The sequence below is a fragment of the Gadus chalcogrammus genome, chromosome 6 (assembly GCF_026213295.1).
Source record: "Gadus chalcogrammus isolate NIFS_2021 chromosome 6, NIFS_Gcha_1.0, whole genome shotgun sequence".
NCBI classification, from domain to species: domain Eukaryota; kingdom Metazoa; phylum Chordata; class Actinopteri; order Gadiformes; family Gadidae; genus Gadus; species Gadus chalcogrammus.
In genome coordinates, this window is record NC_079417.1 from 22,491,236 (window position 1) to 22,508,546 (window position 17,311).

The window sequence follows — 17,311 nt, forward strand, 5'->3', positions numbered from 1 at the left end:
GGATGATAACCCTACCTCAGGTATTCCTGAAATCAGTCACACACTGTCGGATGATTCGGAAAAACTGAAGGAACAGCAAAGTGAGGATGAGTGCCTGAGTGCAGTGATTTCATGGCTAGCGGGCAATGCTCAGAGACTACCAATAGGTCGCCTGAAATACTCTTCCCCCATACTGAGAAAACTCTGGCATGAGTGTCCCAGATTGACTGTTCGACATGGAATCCTCTGCAGGAAGGTAAAGAAAAGCCCCCACACACCTGCAACCTTTCAAGTTGTTTTTCCTGCAGCTCTTGTTTCCACAGCATTGTCGGGATTGCATGGCAATACGTTTAGTGGACATTTGAGTGCAGAGCGCACACTGCAGAGAGCCAGGCGCATTTGTTATTGGCCATACATGACCCGTGACATTAACAAGTTTTGTGCCGAGTGCTTACCATGTCAAACAAGCACTTCCCCAGCTCCACAAGAAAGAGCCCCATTGCAGCCGATCCAAGCAGAGACCATTTCAAAAGATTGCTGCAGACAACAATGAGCTACCTATCACTACACAAGGAAACAGTTATGCTCTAGTTGTAATGGACTATTTCACACACTATGTAAACCTTTTCCCACTGAAAGACCAGCGTGCTATAACTGTTTCGAAGTGCATTTTTGAGGACTATATAAGGCAACATGGTTTGCCAGAATCAATTCATACGACCAGGGCCGCCAGTTTGAGTCAGACCTCGTTAAGCATCTGTGCGGTTTGCTTGGCATTGACAAAACACGTACCTCACCGTACCATGCCCAGTCAGACGGTGGATCGACTAAACAGGACTTTGAAGGATCAGCTGTGTAAATACATATCACAAAGTGGGGGTGAATGGGACCAGTACTTGCCACAGTTTGAGCTTGCCTGTAACTCCCCTGTCCATTCAAGTACAGATTTCTCTCCGTTCTTCCTTGTGCATGGGAGAGAACCAAACTTGCCTCTGGATGTTACGTTAACGACTTCAACACGTGGAACGCCAGCAGCGTATGCCCACGACCTCAGTGCACGCTTGTCACAAACTTCCAGGGACGCGGCCCTAAAAGCTACTGTGTCCAAACAGCATCAAAGACTCAATATGACAAAAAAGCCGTGTTCCACCCTCACCAGCCAGGGAACCTTGTTCTGTTGGATGATCCATCACAAAGAATGAAAAAGCTTGCACCCCGATGGTAGGGCCCTATTGTGGTCCAAAGGAGAATGGGTAGAGACGGACAACCAGGGGTCACCTATGAGATCACAGATCCAAGGAGTGAACGCTCACGCTCATGGGTTGTTCACCATAATAGACCAAAATATTACAAAGGGACTCTTCCAACTACCCCAGTTCATAGTCAGTCGCCCACAAGGCCGGCTGAGACGGGCACCTCAGAGACATCAGTCCCTCCCCTCACTGCCTTGTCAGGGGCCTTGCCTTTTCACCCTCCTACCCTCCTCCTGTGCCTTCAAGAGCTGGGAGGAAGCTCTTACCTGCTACTGACAGTACTGCCGCACAGCGCATTGCTCCCCTTCCCCTCATTCCCAGTCGTCCGCCCCTTTCCCCCTCCGCACCTGATGGACATTCCATGTCGCCTCAGGAGTATCTGCCTGGCACGTCCCGATGTGGAAGCACGGTTAGGCAACTTAGAGTAGTGTAGGGGTTTGTTGGACCCTTTATAGGTTGTGTTTATTATGGGGGTACTGTGAACTTCTGTTACATTGTTTATGCGTACCTACCTTGGGTCGCAATGTTTCGTATTTCAAATCCTCTGGAGTCATGGACACTGTTGTGGTGCTGTGTATTCTCCCCCTGTGTTGGCCACGCCCCCTGTCTGTCTCTGTGCCTTGCCTGCCACTCAACTGCTCACACCTGGCCTGCATCAACTCATCAACTCCCCTTCAAATACACCTGGTTTCCCTGCAGTCATCGCCAGATCGTACTTCGTGTTACCGTGGTAGTTACTCGTTCCTGGCTCCAGTGCAAACTCTCTAGTGTTCTCTCTTGTGGAATTCTCGTGCCTCACCTTTGTTTTCTCTCACCTATAGTTTTTGGATCGTCACCTCCAGCCTGCAGTCTTCACTCCCTCCAGCCTGATACGCCCCACTCCAACCTACCTCCTGCTTCACTCCTAGCTGTACTAAATAAACCTGTTCACCGTCACTCCAACTCCTGTCCTGTCTCTGTGTTCTGCTCTTGGGTCCAGCAGCTAACGCTACCCTAACAGATTTCTTTAACAGGAATGTTATGTTTTCTAGTTTCTTTTTTTTTTTTTTTTTTTTATCAGTATGTTCGGGTTCCTGTGTTGCTACTGTACTGACTTTGAGATGTGATATGGATACGTTGTTGTGTTTCAACAGGTTCCTTGAAATGGGGACATTTCTATTTGTAGTAGGGGAAGACTGTAACCTTGTAGTTCGCATTATTTGCATTGTTTTAATTTTAATTTTCATGGTACTGTTGGGATTGATTATTTTGTTGTTTGGTATATATGTGTTGCGATGACATGATATTGGTTCCGGCCCATCTTTTGTTTTGGGGGGAAAGTTGAGTGGGGTGAGCAAATGCAGATATTCACTGAGCACATTATGTACTGTGTTGCCGTGTTGGTCTTAATCAAAGAAGAGAATAACCCCAACAACTGTATTCATTATTTAGTGTAACCCCCATGTCCCCACGATCCCGGAGTGACCGGAGGGCGCTACCTGAGCAGAAATAAGGGTTACACGAGTTCTCGCAGACGTCATTTCACCCTCGTCTCAGTCTATGACGTAATTTTCCTCTGGTAACGTCTATCTTGTGTGATATGCACCGATGGATAAACAAAGGGATTGTCCTTTCTAACTCTTATAGTCCCATCCATTTCGGTTGTTATCTGTCCTGATGTTTGGAAGGAGCACAATGAGGCAAAATAAAATACTAATCGAGAATCACCTCCAATGCATTAAAACGTCAGTAACCATTTGTTGGTGTAGAAAGGTGTAAAAAAGTACAGATATTTGTGTTAAAATGTAGAGAGTTAATGTAAAAAAATAAATTGAAAGGGAAGAATAAAAATACTAAAGTAAAGATACCCGAAAACTGTATATAAGTGCATAACATAGTAGTTGTGCTTTGATACTTCCCTACTCGACCTCTGGACCTTTGTCAGAAATGTATAAACCGCCTTCCACAACAGGTAGCAGGCAGTAGCTAATCACCCCAGAGCTGAAACCCTCCGGTGTAGTGACCCCACCTTGCGGAGGCTCCACCCAGTGTGGGGGCTCCCACCCACTGCCCGGGCATCCTCAACACCTGCAGAGATTGACACTTGTTTACCTGGAGAGCAAAGTGTTTCCTACTGGTTCCCTCCTCCTTCCCACGGAGCTTGTGGAGTAACCAAAACAAGTATGTGTGAACTCAGACCAATAACTGAATGGAATTAAAACAGTTCTGCACATTGAGGCCCGGTCCACACGACTATGATTGTATGTAAAATGCGGAAGTCTTGCAAGTTTGGGCCGACCAGAAAGGCACATCGTTTACGGCGCCTGCAAACGCGCTCCTGCAAACACCCCTGCGTTTTCGGTTTAGGATTCATGAGAACCCCAGATACGCATGGGATAATGCCCCACCCACCAGGTGGGCAACGTTAGATATCCGTCTAATTTTTTTGATTTAATTAGGGGTCCAAGCCAACAGGTTGGATCCCTATTGTTTTTGTAAGGATTGTTTTTATTATTATTCCCCCTAGAAGTGGGACCACAGCCCAAACCGTAAATGGTGCACACACGCCAATTGCATGACTAGATCCAGGTCCGAGAGGACTACGCAGACGACAAAATCCAGACACGCCGGTTACTAGGTGGCGCTTTACCAAGGAAAACGCGTTTTGGGCTATAACTCCCACACCAAACCACCCGGTCACTAGGTGGCGCTATACCAAGGAAAACGCGTTTTGGGCTATAACTCCCATACCGAACCACCCACAGTCAAAAACGTTATACGTACAGATTCACTGGAATCTGCTGCATCTTTTGGCATAGGCCACGCCCATTTGCGTCCATGAAATTTTCCGGAAAAATTGCGAAAACCGCTATACTTCCTTTTCGCAACTCCTCCCACATTTCTTGCTCAATCTGCACACGACATCTTCAGACGCACACAAAAAAAGAAAGACAAAAACTTTTTTGATCCGACCGTCGACGACGAAACTGTAGCGTTTTGAATATTTGTTGCTTAGCTATGTTTTACGTGGAAAATCATAAATCCCCAAAAATCCAATATTAGACATCGGATCGAGTCCAAATTTTACACACATGTCGGTGCTACCCTTAATGGCGTTCGAAAAAAAATTCGGAAATTTCCGCCAGGAGAAAAATTCTCTTCGGAAAATTACGGCACAAGGCGGCGCCATAAACGACGACGTTGTGTATTTTATACTTCCCCCCCTAAAAGTGGGTCCACAGCCCAAACCGTAAATTGTGCAGACACGCCAATTGCATGACTAGATCCAGGTACGTTACTGCTACTCAGACGACAAAATCAAGACATGCCGGTCACCGGGTGGCGCTATACCAAGGAAAAACGTGTGGGGCTATAACTCCCACGCCGATCCTCTCGCAGTCACAACCTTTATATCCACAGGTTCACGGTAGCGTTTTGAATACAAGCTTCGCGTTGTGCCGGCGAAATGCACATCGCTTGGACCCCTGGATAACTGCTTGCAGTTCTAGTTTGTATTATTTTTGTCGCATCCTCCTAGATGAAACCTGTCTTGATAAATATAATTACCAACTGTACCTTAAATTAAGTATTTCTGCTCAATCTACAAGATTTAACAACTGCGGCTGTCTTCAAATGTATGTTTGTGTACAGCGCGCACGCTGCTTGATGCGCATGCTCTGTCCTCCCCTTCTTATTTTTTGGTGGAATTCGGTAGCAAACACGGCCACATATAGGCCTGGAAATATTTACTACAAGCGTGCTACAGCTAGAGCGTTTTGAATGACCCCATTACGGAGAAAATTCCTGCCACACTGCCAAGGAAAACAGAAAAGATTGTTTTCGTAGTTTGGCCGGGGCTGATCTCCTAAATACTTTTGGTAAGACCAATGATAGGCTGGTTAGTATACTTGTATTGTTTACAAGATCCTACTGGTCTTTATATTTACATGGGCATTTTATAGTAGTACTCGTTATTAGGTAACACTTACAATGAGGGTGACATTTATTTCACATTATTAATTGCCCCCTTGCATTACTAAGACTTAATTGATGGTACTAATGGTCTAGTAGGGTTCATCTACTTCTAGTACAATTGTCTCCTTTAGACCGTAAGTGTTAATGTTAGAATAAGGGAATGGGGGTTCAGGTTTACAGAAAGTGTTAATGTTAGCTACTGAATGGTGTTCATGTTAACGTAGGAGTTAAGGTTAGCTAAGGGAATGGTGTTCATCAGAACTAAGGTATTAATTTATGTTATTTAAATAGGATCAAACCCCAATGCTAAAGCTATTTAATAATGCAGTAACAAGCATTCCTATATGAATAACTGTTGTTATTTAAGTACGGGAAAATCACAGAGATGCTCTTGGATGGCTTACCTTCCATATCAAACTGTTTATTGCCCTGCCTTGAGGTGATTATCCTGTTTATTTCTACTTCTTAGTAAAAGATAGATATATAAATATTAAACATAATAAAACATTCAATACTTTAATAATCATGCTTCCTTCTTATTCGTATTGCATGATCATTAAATGTATATTCTGTTGAGTTCATATCCCTCAAAATGTTGTCCCCTTTAATTACGATCAACATGCAATGTTTGGACACCTCGAAGGGCATTATCCCGCTTATACCATGGGTCACATTGCTAAAGAAAATAAATTAAGACCGTTCATTTACATTTTGCAATAAATCCTCCAAGCTTTTATACCACAGATACTCTAGAGTCTAGCATATAAACCGCGTTGGCTAATTACAGTATATAGTCATTTTTAACAATTTTACCAGCGCGATCGTTTTTGAAGACCGGGCCAAATCGTTTAATGGAATCAGGGCGACGGCCTATACTTTCACATAAGTTTACATATTTAGAAGTTGGAAATTCGTACCAGCCTTCATACCCAGATACTATAGGAGGGTCGATACCATATAACTGTGTTTTCTGATTACAGTTTATGCATTTTCACAATTTACCAGCTCCTCGTTTTGAAGGCGGAACAGACATTTAACTGGAACTACTTCCAGTTCCACTGGAACTGGACATCCTGCAGCCAATCAAATCGAGGTATTCCAAAAAATACAGGGGCAAGGCAACTTTATTTATATAGCACTTTTCATACACAAGGCAGACTCAAAGTGCTTCAGCATATAAACATTGTTATACAATAAAATAAAATAATAGATAAGTAAAAGAAAACATATCAAAGAAATGAGTAAAATAGAAAGTTAAAAAGGCTTTTTAGTAAGTAAAATCGAAAGTGCAAGGTATTTAGAAAGTGAGAAAATTAAATTGGAAAGTTATTTAAGATCAATCACAGTCTCTCTGGAACCCAAGTCGGGAGCTACAACCCGACCTAAAGGAAAATATTCTAGGACTCTAGCCCAGCAACCTTTCTCTCTGGTATCAGATCATGTATTTTTCTGGTAAAAATAGAAAATAAAGGGAAAGTTAAAAAGGCATTTTAGTAAAATAAATGTAAAGTATTTAAGATTTAGCAGAGCGGCGTATTGATCTACTATTTGATGACGCTGTGTCTCAGCAGCATCAGTACAACCGACAAGTCAGCGGGCAACCTGCCGGGTTAATACCCTCCTCCCAGCCAATCAGAATCAAGCATTCTTAAACAAAGTAGAATAATGCCATTAATATACCTTATTGTAAAGTTTCACTATTTAGGCTTTATGCTTTTATAATTATGCTACTACAATACTAAGTGATAATATATGGACAGTGCATTGAATAATACATGCAATAAATACCAAGACACAGTACACAGGATCATAAGCATTGCACTCTTTTGTGACCTAAAATGCACACTTTCTTATGAATCCAGCCGTTGGCAGTAGTTCACATTAAAACTTTACCCAAAAGTGTCCGAAGTTCAAAAGACCAAAAGAGCCCTCTGACTTGGAGTGGGTGCTGTCTCTTAGCAGGTCAGGAACAGCTTAGCCCACTTCTGCCTCGTCCTTGAAACCACTGATATGTTGTTTTTTTTGTAGCGCAGAGCTGATGATTTTGATAAGTTGGGCCCTGAGATGTGATGTACCCCAGGCTGGCTCTTGCTTTACGTTACTTCAGCAGTGTTTGAGCAGGTGATCATGGAGGAAATACCCAATGACCATTTACTAATTTAGATATGGTAGGGAATCCCTATGATTGTGTTAGAATAGGGTCAACTCAGTCACAGGTGCTTGGGACTATAGAAGTGTGAAACATATTGTTATTGAATGAGAAAAATCTCCTTCATGTGACCAGACTGACAAATCATCAGCAGTTTTGCTGGGGAAGTCGACAACCTGAAGTTCATGGCAGATTCTTAGCATCTTTTGAAGCACATACAGGCAGGGGAAAATGTCATTGTTATTGATAATGGTTATTGATAATGGTTCCCATGTATCTATTGATCTCCCTGAGAACGGAACTCAGTGGAGGCCAGTGTAGCATCCCCAAGTTATGGCGGTCATTCAGGGATGCAGAACATTTTCCATCCCACCCATGAAATTGCATGCACATAATCCTTGCAGAAAATACTACAACATGCACTTGCTGTGTACATTAAATCTATAATATATATATGTCCTGAGATATATATAGTAGTCCCTCCTCCTTAAGGACCAACTTACATTTTAAATATTAAAGTTAAAATAAGTTTGAAAACAACTTTTTGGTATGATTTTGCTGATATTTATCTATTGATGATTACAACTATTTGTATTCAAGCAAGTCTTGTGTCCACGTTCCAGAGTTTTATGAGACAGAGCGATTACAGTCAGTGATTTTTCATTAGGTCAGCTATGGCTGGCTCTGCAGGTGAAAAGTGCAGAATTTGTGGATCTGACAACAATCCAATTTCTTTGCTACAACCCATTTATTATCATTATATCCTTGAACTCACCTGGCTCGCCAACAGAAGCCATTATTGGAGGGCTGCGAAACAAAAACCAAGGGTTTGAATTGGTCCACTTGGGGCCTTGACTTGGGATGTAGTCCAAAATGGGAATGTACAAATCTGGTTCGTGACCTGAGTGAAACTGATACGCTCTCATCTCCTCACAATTTCATGATGCAAGGCGGTTTTCATTTTCATGGGATCCAGCCAACAGAGATTGTCGGCACGTACAGGTCTTATATTCAAATGCCATCTGCTGCCTTGTTTATGCCACCAATGCACGGCACACATAGATTTCCAGCTCATAATCAATCATTAGTCTGAATTTCTCTATACTGACTCCCTAAATAGTGCACTATATAGAGAATAAGGAATGAGAGGGCTCAATTGAGCCAAAATCAAACATTCTGCTGTTAAAGAGCTAGAAGTTGATTGTGAGTAAATAACATTGATATACATATGAATCTTCTATCTATAGAGTTGTTTTATGAAAACATGAGTACATTTGAACCAAACACAAGGACATTTGAACCTGCTCAATTATCAATCAATAATATAACCGATAAATCCTGTACAATTAAATACTTTTGGATGAAACATATGACCAACAACAACCCAATTATATACAGATAAACAGAAATAGTCATACTTTTTTTCTGTGTCCTTAACTGCTAGAATGAATATTTGAGCTGCTATTGTTGTTAAGCCATGGTATGCTTGTTTTAACACCAGGGGCGTTTCTAGGTTTCTGAAACATCCGGGGCTTAGCCCAAGAGGGAATAGGACAGTGCGCGTGCGGCAAATTCTGTTGTATACTTTATTGCGCATGCATTTTTTTTCATAATGCTTTACCTAAATAAACAAAATAGGCAGGTAATTATAGCTTTGAATAGCTACCTGACTGCTGCTTATCCCCAGACATCTAAAGTTCCATTCAAGTTATTTCGGAGTAAAATTAATGCAAGTGAGACAGACCTTACATTACCTATATCAGGTGTGTCAAACTAATTTCACAAAGGGCCACTCTATGATGAAATGATAATCATACTAAGGGCCGACATGGAGTTTGCTGACATGCTTTCTTTTAATCCAAAAAGTAAAAACAACATATCTATGGATATATTGTATACAACCTGCGTACAGGGTCATATAGGCTAGGTTTCATTTCAACATTTTGGGGGACAAATTATAGGTGGGGGGTATGGGGGTGCTCCCCCAGAAATGTTTGAGCGTCAAACACTTAATTTCCTGCATTCTGGTGGATTTTTATTCATCTATCTGTGCCTTTTCTGCATCATTTTATAGTGGAAATATTTTTTTTTCTGTGAAGGAAAAGACAACATTCAGTGTTCCTAAAGAAATAACTATTATGGAATATAATGCAGTAAGGCTCTCAGGCATCCTGGATTTTTCAAAACTTTCTGCAAATTGAAAACATATCACATGTTTTGGGTATTTCTTTTTTAGAGAATCATGAATCAGCACCCGTGTTAACTATTTATGACACTTAACATTGGTAATGAAATGACAGCCAGCATTGGAATTGAAAAGGGCAGCAGCTAGTTAGTTAGCTAAATTGTAACTTAAGGCAAAAGTTGGAAACAAATCATGTCATCCTTAGACACTTGACACAATCAGTCATCATATTGGCATGCTATTTAGCCTCATAGATTGGCCTATTTACAGACCACAAAAAACTGATATATTTTCTTCAATGCAAGTTCATAAATACATGGCTTAAAATCTTGAGCAGCAGAACAGAAATTCCTAGCAGTAAGCTACGCAAGAGTCCTAACAAATGGGGGCATGTGCGACGTGTGGATATAGCACAGGCTCTGCATGCAGCAAAAAAAATAAAAAAAATAATAATTATATATTTTTTCCTTTTTTTAACAAAAAGATTCGGGGCTAATCAAATTAGATCCGGGGCTTTAGCCCCGAATAAAAACAGCCTAGTGACGCCACTGTTTAACACAGAGGCATTGCAGGAGTATATTGACACTTAACTCCCGTCTTTACTTTCCCTCCCTACATCAGATTTTTCTTGACCTTCCCTCACAGGTAATGAAAAATCCATCCCCCTCTTCCCTTTCCATTTCGATTCATGCCTTCTGTCACATTTTTCACATTGAAACAGACACAACCAGTATCATTGAAATTGTATCTAGCCTTTGAACGCATTCTCTGCAGGCTGTGGGGATGGGTAGCCACTGCTCCACACCCATAATGCAACACAAAAAAGTGTCACACACATTGTCCGTTTAAGGTAATCTCTTTCCTCCCTGGTGAGAAGAGGTTGCCAAGCAAAGGTATATTAACCTGTAAATAAATCCAGGCTCAGACATTGTAACAATTGGTTTCATCAATCAGTTTGGGGAAAATATAAAATGTAAATGTTTTTATTCTACCAATCTTCAGTCAAGTTCATTGAAAACAGTTTCTCATTTGCAAAAACAAGCCTGGTTGAGAGGTTTAACTCAGTGAAAGTACAATGAAAAAGCCTTAACGGAAACAGGCTGCTGGTGTTGAAAGAGGCGCTTATTGTAGAAGTTTGTAGATAGTGATACATGGTGCTGGTGTTCCATGTTGCCATCTAGGAGATCTCCCTGAGGTTGAACCTGTGCACAATGATGACTCACTGCCCAACAGGTGTGCATCCTCAACCAGGTGGATGATGGCCGGTTTGAGCAGGAGATGTCTTAAACCGGCCATCATCCACACACTCCCACAATCCATGAAGGGAAATTAATCGGAACCTTGTTGTTATGAGCAGTTTCACCCACCAGCGGCCCACACGGGGACGCGCACGCACGCGCGTGCCCGCAACACACAGATATAACTTCACATGCACGGAAATAACACACACTTTTGTAGCCCCATTGGTGATGAACACTCTAACTTTAATATGCATAAAGACTGACTGTCCTCACTGTCCTCCTGTCTTACTCCCTGCCCCTGGTCTGTATGTTCAGTGTCTTGAACATAAGTGCTAGCGCTGGTGCTACTAGCTGAAGCTGCACTTGGCGGCTTAAAAAACAAATCGGTCAGTTTCAGCCAACAGTAATTTCCAGGATTTCCCTCTCTTTTTATCCGCTCCTCCCTTCTGTCGCTTAATTCCTCGATTCAAAGTTCATACTCATAGTAACCTCAGCAGACTCCGGTGTCTTCCAACTTTCTACTTCCATACGCAGACGCGGTCTGATTCGGTTTTGAAATTCCCATAAGTCATTGCTTCATATAACTTTTGTAAACCAATAATACAATTAAAAACACAGGCAAATTTGTTATATTTCAATGTCATAAAACACACTTTTTAAACATCTGATTGAATAAGGCTACAAAATAATGTAGACCGATGTAAATATTAAGGGCAACCATGACTGTAGTATATAGACACTTATATCTGGTATAAAAACTGATTTGTTTCCTATTATATAGCATGAATAGGGATTTAGAGACAAATGGCTAATTTGAAGCTTTTAACACTATAGATTCTTGATAGTGGGCCAAGAGATAATGTGGGGCCGCGCTGCGACGAAGCGGCCCGCGCGAACCCGACAAGCATGCCGCCCTGTGATTGGCCGGCCCAAACGGCCCACGAGAGGCCGCGGCCCCTCTGGCATCTGCCCGAATGCCAGACCGTCCAGTCCGTCACTGGTTACGAGTAACGCATGATGGATTGAGGGGAAGTGTTTGGGAGATGAGTCCCGCTAGATTCTAAGCCTTTCTCAGGACAGTGGGAATATGGATTAAGGAAATGGCAGCCTAACGACAACCTTAACGACAACAACCTGTAAGTGCATTTAGTACAATCAATATCCATTCACGATGAGTAGCGCTGACAGCAGAAATGTGGGTGAACGTGGGTCGGGTTAGCCCCAGGCTATCCCAGCCTGGGGCTAACAACAGCCTGGGGCTAAGCGGTGAGCAGTGTACCGGCCCTGTCTCACCATCTCCCATCGAGGCCGCTGTCCCCTCGACGCTGTCCGCTTAGCCTTGGAGGTAATCCTTTACTGATGGTGCAAGACCTACATGGACGGGTGCAGGCATCAACTGGAGGGCTATGGGCCGCACAACGGCAGAGGAGACTCGTGTGTTGAACCAAAGCAGATTGCTTTGATTGGTAAGAGCATAACAAAGAGGCAGCCGTAATACAATGAAAGGCTGCTGGTACCGATTCTCCTGTGTATTTCCACCCCCACACATACACACACACACGCACACACACACACACACACACACACACACACACACACACACACACACACACACACACACACAACCACTTTGTGTGTTCTCCTTGGAAACTTTTCCTATAGACAAAGAATGCATAGAGGCTCGAAAATAAGTAGGTGGCATTAGGGTCTGCCATTTCAAAGACTTCAGCGGCATCTTATTTCAATCCCTCATACTCCCCACTCCGCAATCCACACTTTGTTTTCTACCACTGAATGTGTATGTGGGATTTCAACTTTTATGGATCTGTGTGCATATACAGTATTGCTGTTCGCACCTGCTCATCCTGTATGTATGACTGTGTGTCTGTGTGTGTGTCTGTGTGTTTGTGTGCAGGGAGGGGGGAGGATTTGTATATTCTGCCTCATTATGATGATCTGAGGATTCAGACTCTCTGAAGTGAAAGTTTTTCATTAAGCATTCCCATTCTAGGTGACAGATGTGTGTAATCGCTAGTGTGCGAGTGAATGTCTGTGTGTGTGTGTGTGTTTGTTTGTGTCTGTTATGCAACTATGTGTTTGCGTGCCTGTATGTGTGTGTAGGTGCTTGTATGTATTTGTGTGTGTGCGTGCGTACCTGCGCGTTTGGGAAAAGTAACAATGTCATGTCACAGTGTCTGCATTAACAGGTCGATCCTATTCAGTTAGAACTCTAACACTGGCCACACAGAAACACGAGTAAACTAATTTGTCAAGTCACTGTGTGTGTATGTGCGTGTGTGTGTGTGTGTGTGTGTGTGTGTGTGTGTGTGTGTGTGTGTGTGTGTGTGTGTGTGTGTGTGTGTGTGTGTGTGTGCGCGTGTGTGTGTTTGTATGTCTGAAAGCCATGGAAGCCAGTACACCAAGAAATGTCTTAAAAATCTAAATAATTCCCGTTCATGTAAAGAAGATAAAAGACCTTTTCATTTTACAGAAGCTGTTTCAACGCTACGGCGAAGAACACACACGGTCTTCACCGACATGATGGCAGTCAGAATTTAATTGAGGTGCACTTCACAAAATGGCCTCCAGGATATGGAATTTACTTAGTTTGGTGTGAAACAGATACGTGACTCAAAGCTGGAGCTCTGTCTATTTTCTTCTTGCACCTCAATCGAATATAGATAAAAAACTTTGAAAAAGAAAAAGACAGTACCCACTTTCAGTTGAGAACTCACTTTGCCTCTTTGTTCTTTGACACGATTGTGAAATTAAAAAGATGTGATGGCTTTAGGTCTGCTTATTAGAACAATACAACCCAATACACAGAGGATAATACGTTTTGTTAACGTTGTCCCTAAACAGACCTCTCACTAATAAACTATTATCAACTCCTCAAAAGTAGATATATAAACTTAATTCTGTGATAAAAATTTGCAATAACCGATAAAGAATAGTACAGGTTTTAAATGGCCCTCTGAGCACCACAGGAGAAAATAAACAAACCCATAATAGGTTACCAGTCACAGTAGCGGTAGATGTGTTGATTTTGTCTTGGTTTCAGATACAATGATGGGTTTATGAAGGGAAGATAGGGGACATTTAAGTATCCATGACTCCCATCTTTAGCTTGTGTGTACAGCTGATCCCAGCCAATTAGAAACCCCTCAACAAAGGGACATTCCTGTCATCTCTAGTTTTGTCTCTATCCAATGAAAACATTGTGATGCACAGAATTGACTGTTTTACCTTGTTTACTAAATAGTCAGAGAATAATTAAGGCCTATTAGAAAGTGTAAAGAAGTGAGAAAGACAACGTACTTCTTGTGAACAAACATGTTTTCGTGATGGCATTAGTTTGTCTGGGCATGACATTCAACGCTCTAACCAATAATATCACAGTTGAGTTCTAATCAATCTTACACCTATATTCAACCACTAAATGATCGTTCAAATCAATATCCATGGATGAAGACAACCTGTCTGTCACGATTTATTATATTATTTTATATATTAATGACTATGAATCATCTTTTTATTTATTCTTAAATAATTATATTTAATCTTTTTAACCATTATCACTGTCATCCCAATTTATTAGATTGTCATTTTAGATGTTTTTGGAGCCAAATGGATGAAAGAAAAATCACAGTGCATGCAACTGAACATAATCGAGACAGAGATCACACTAATGCACCAAACCAGATGAACACTCATGCACACGCATGAACGCGCACACACACACACACACACACACACACACACACACACACACACACACACACACACACACACACACACACACACACACACACACACACACACACACACACACACACAGGCACAAACACATACACACACAAACACACAGGCATGATATCAAAGCGAGACACCGTAACACGGTCCTGCGCTGTGACAAGTGGATACAGGTTGAATAGTGCAGAGCGCCTCGCTCTCTTTCTGCTGTTCAGCCTACACACGCTGTTTCACACAGACATGATAAAATACCAGAGCTCTCACAGAGAGAGAGAGAGAGAGAGAGAAATCGTACAATGTTTCCACCATTCTCTGAAGACATGAGCGAGCGACTCTTCTACGTCAAGGAGATGGCATTCATTCAAGGGAAAGTATTGCTGTTTATAGAATTGATAACCCAGCGTTTGACAAACAGCGGCGGTTTGTTTGTGCAGTTCAACCGTTGCTAAAAGACGACCTTCAAAGTTGACTAATGCAGTTGTGTATGAGCAGTGTGTTGGTCGAGCAGGGCGAGTGAGGATGGGTGGGCAGGGCCATCGGACGGCCTCTCCGATTGTTGACGTCCGCTTCATTCGGAGACGCAATGACGGTTCCACCTTTCAAATGAGCTGAGCGGAGCTGAGCCGAAACCCCCATACCCCAGCTTTTAGTCTGTCATTCTGTCAATGTGTCTGTCTCAACGTGCTATTCTGCTCAAATCGACACGTAAACATGCAAAGATCCCATAAAAGTATGGTTCCGTTGCAATTTGTTGTACGTTCATCAAAAGTAATCAAAAATGTATTCTGAGCCATGAAATTATGTTTTTATTTTTTTAGGACCAACCTCAAAGCAATTATATATCCCTGCATTAATAAATGAGAAAGTCTGTCGAGTTCCACCACTAGGAAGCATTGATGATCCTGCGTCAGATTGCATGCGGGCGTGTACAGAGATGGAGGCACGGTAATAGCCAGTTAGATAGCCCACAGCTAGTGTTAGTTGTTTTACTGGCCATAAACGCTCCTCTGTCAGTATCCAGAAAACAATTACAGCAATAATAACCAGCATTAAAGGAATGAGGTCTGAGACCACCAATAAACTGCCTTTACAATAGCCTTGAATGTGTGTGTGCGTGTGTGTGTGTGTGTGTGTGTGTGTGTGTGAGTGTGTGTGTGTGTGTGTGTGTGTGTGTGTGTGTGTGTGTGTGTGTGTGTGTGTGTGTGTGTGTGTGCATGTGTGTGTGTGCGTGTGCCATAGCACAGCACCTCAAAAGATGTAAGGACAAAATGTTCTTATCATGTCCAGTTGTGGAAGTCACATGATGAGACAGACCCCGTTCCAACATCTAATGGAGATATTGAATCATAAACATTGTGTACATTGTTGATATAATGGTTTAAATTACACTTACAAATATTTGGTTGAAATACTAATATCGTGCAAGGTGAGATTTTGTCTGTGTGTGTGTATTTGTTGGTAATATGTTGGCTCCATATTATATTCAGGGGTATCCAGTTAATATTGTTATTGCTCATATTTGCATTGTCCCTTGCAGGCAATGAGTATGGACTCAACAGAGTGAAGAGTTGATTTGTTATTGCAGGGTTCAAACCCTTGTGTTACACAACATTGGTTATAATGCAGGACACACATTTCTAGTTTGCAATGCAAATCCATGAACAAAACAGAGCTCCAACATTTTGTGCTACTCTGGGCTAATTAAGATTGTTTTCCAGCCGCCCTCCTAACGACCCGCACTGCGTTCCTTAAGCAGAAAGAACAACCTGTCCGGAGAAGATCTACATGAGTGAACAGAGACGGACCTCTTCCATTGGTTCTAACGTCCTCCCATAATCTGACCTGGAATGGTTTTCATTGAGCAAGGCTTTCTGTCCAAAGATCCTCCTTGTCGTGCCCAAATTCACTGCCTATGTTCCTGTCATGCGTCCGTGTGTACATAATCTGTTTGGCGTTGTGTGCTTCATCTCAATGAGGCTGTCTGAATAAACAACGGTAACTTAATTAGTGTAATTTTGTCTTTCTTGATCTCAAAATCAATTGAATGTCATTAAATATTGTTGCAACAAAACTGTTGCAACGTTGTTGTGTTGTTGTTGCCTCAGGGGCAACTACAGCACTTCATGTTACAGGGATATAACCAAACATAATCGAATATATACATTAAACAATTCTGTATACTTTTGAATGCCGCTGTTATTTTATCGATTTTAAAAGAAGACAGAACGGCTCTGTGACTACAGAGCAATATATAACCCAATGCTTGTTTTCCCAATGCTAAGCTTTACTGTTGCTTTTGTCTGATTGCTGCATTCCACAGCAGATGGACGGAAATGGATTCACCGTGTATCACTGTTCTGGGGAAAGCTATAGGAAAAAGCGGGGATGGTATTACAGCAACAGGTGTCACACTAATAAAAGAAGGCTCTGGTTTGATCATGTGTTTCTGGCAGCAAGATGGATCAGCCTGAGGATGGGTAGTCGATCATAGAGAAACATGGCCAGAGATCTCCATTCACAGCTAGACATACACATCCGCACACACACACACACACACACACACACACACACACACACACACACACACACACACACACACACACACACACACACACACACACACACACACACACACACACACACACACACACACACAGGCATACACGGACACACAAACGTACAGACACTGTAATGCGCACACACCCAGGCATGACCGCAGTCACACATTTGTGCTCACAGATCGGAATTTATAAGCCCACACACACACACACACACACACACACACACACACACACAC